Source organism: Arabidopsis lyrata, assembly GCF_000004255.2.
Source record: "Arabidopsis lyrata subsp. lyrata unplaced genomic scaffold ARALYscaffold_47, whole genome shotgun sequence".
In the NCBI taxonomy this organism is placed as follows: Eukaryota; Viridiplantae; Streptophyta; class Magnoliopsida; order Brassicales; family Brassicaceae; genus Arabidopsis; species Arabidopsis lyrata.
In genome coordinates, this window is record NW_003302516.1 from 9,234 (window position 1) to 11,803 (window position 2,570).

General features: G+C 41.5%; 1 pseudogene; it reads right to left on the bottom strand.

The window, feature by feature from the left end:
• On the bottom strand, positions 1 to 2,292 carry LOC9299117 (annotated as a pseudogene).
• Between the last annotated feature and the right edge of the window lie 278 nt (positions 2,293 to 2,570).

Genomic DNA, 2,570 nt, shown 5'->3' on the forward strand with positions numbered 1-2,570 from the left:
TTATGCGGGAACGAACCACGATATCTTCAAGAACGAAACATCTAATGGTTTAGACCATGTGATTGTACTTGTCGTAAGATCGAACACACCGCAATAAAGTTGTGTTGGGATTATACGGATAACTTCCTGGCCAGAGATCTTCACCGGAGAAAAAAATTGAATCACTCAAACTACTAATATCTTTCATCGGTGCTCTAATCGTGACCCCATGACCAAATATCAACATCTCACCTCCAAGAGAATCTACTCTTTCCCAATTACTTTTCTCCAAATTCATCTTATAGATGTAAAACAAACGTTTATTTTCCAACCCTTTCAAGCTCACGATCATCAAAACCTCTCCAAAGCTAGTAACCGCCACTCTCTGCGTCCAATAATGTTCCCCAGGTTTCCCCCAGAGGAAATTACCCTTATATTAGGGATCAAACCGAGTCGTATTGTCTCGAGTGATGGATATTGTTGGACAATGACGAAGTCGGGTAATTACACCGTCAAAACTGGTTACGAGAAGCATTTCTCGCCCTGTTTGCGACCACCCTTCTCAGGGACCTAGTGTTACGACACTAAAGGCGCAAGCTTGGAAATTGAAAACTACGCGAAAATTAAAGCATTTCGTGTGGCAATGTGTCTCTGGTTGTTTGGCTTCGAGCCAACGGCTATTTTATCGCCATATCGGTAGAGATAAAGGATGTTCAAGATGTGGTGCAGAAGAAGAATCAATCAACCACCTTATCTTTGAATGTCCTCCTGCTAGACAAGTCTGGGCTCTCTCCAACATCCCATCTTCCCCAACGCTGTTTCCCTCGGCGTCACTCTACAATAACTTAGATTATCTGTATTGGCGGGGTAAAGAGGTGGGGGCGGATGAAGAGAGCCTAAGAGTATTCCCATGGATTATGTGGTATATTTGGAAGGCGCGCAATCGAAAGATTTTTGAGAATTTAAGCGTCTCACCTCAGGAAACGCTAGATCTTGCAACTCAGGAGGAGGCGCGTGGAGGCGAGCAAATCAGAGAGAAGACCCCCAGGCCGGGCTGGTAACTAGTACGCATGAGCCGCCATCTCCAGAGGATAGCCCGGTTTGCTATATTGATGGATCTTGGCTCGGGACGGAGACTAGGAGTGGACACGGGTGGCTTGTTTATCAAGGAGGACGACTGCTACACTTGGGATTAAAAGGCTCGCGTAGAAGTCTTTCTCCCCTTCATGCGGAACTGGATACTCTTTTATGGACGATGAAGTGCTTATTGGCAATCCCATTGACGAGCATCCTCATTCAGACGGATTGTTCTGACCTATTGGCTATGACTGGTGCTCCTGAAGAGTGGCCTACGTTTTCTACAGAATTGAAAGACTTTGCATATTACAGGGATCGTTTTACTACTTTCAGTCTTAAGCATATCCCTCGTAGTGGTAATACCTCCGCCGATTATCTTGCGAAATGTGCAAGAAATCGCGGGTTCTGTTTTTCCCATGTAAGTTCGACGGTCCCTGATTGGCTCTCTCTAGAAGAGAGTCTTATTCCGTGAATTAATATATGGTGTCTGATTGACAAAAAAAAAAAATAATAATGTTCCCCAGGTTGGGACAAAAGGCGAAAGCAAAACGGATGGTTACGGTACGGGTTTTCTTCGACAATCTCTTCAGGGGAATCACCAGATATATCAAAAATCTTGATGCAACTATCTAACGTATACACATAAAGCTTGTAGTCTTTATTACAAGCAATATACACACACTTTGTGTCTTCAAGACTCGACCATGAATCATCTCCTTTCTTGTTTATGAATAAGTGGTATTGGTTATAACTCCAAGCAACAACATAATCCTTTGTTGTCTCATCAATCCAAAGACAAGCTTGTTTTTTCGCAGAAATTATGTCGGTAGGCTCGACGAAATGTGCTTGACCAAGACCAATAATCGATGACTCTATGGATGGAAGATTGATTCTCTCACGAGTGAACACGTTTATGAGAAAAAAATCTACATTATAATCAATCATCAAGAGCCAATTGCTGCAGCTAGTAAGAACATACCTATCCGAAAAGTCGATTCCAGGATGTTGAATTTCGTGATTTTTGTTTTCTTCAGGGACAAAGAGCAAAGTTGAATTCTCTTTGAATAGGATTTGCCATGGAAACAGATTTATAGGTCGCTTACAAGTTCTTGAAATGGTATACCAGTTTGAGCAAACACTACTCGCTCGATGAAAATCCTTGGTAGTGTTCAAGCCTTCGAGGATTGATCGCAAAAGATCGTCGCAAAGCTTTGACCAATCATGAACTTTCGACATTGTCGATGACTAGGGTTTGGTTTTTGAATCAAGGAAACAATTAATGGGCCTAGGCCCATCCAACTTATATTTGTTCATGTGTATACAAAAATTAATATGTTTGATTCATCAAATTTATATTGATTTTGTAGTTACTGCTGCTACTTAATTCCGTGGAGTAGAAGCATATACCTTAATTTCAAACGGAAGATTACGATGATGGCTTGAGGAATCTAAATTTCCGGAAACAAAATTATGCAACAAGTTTTAGGTTAGAGATTTAGATTAAATTATGCAAC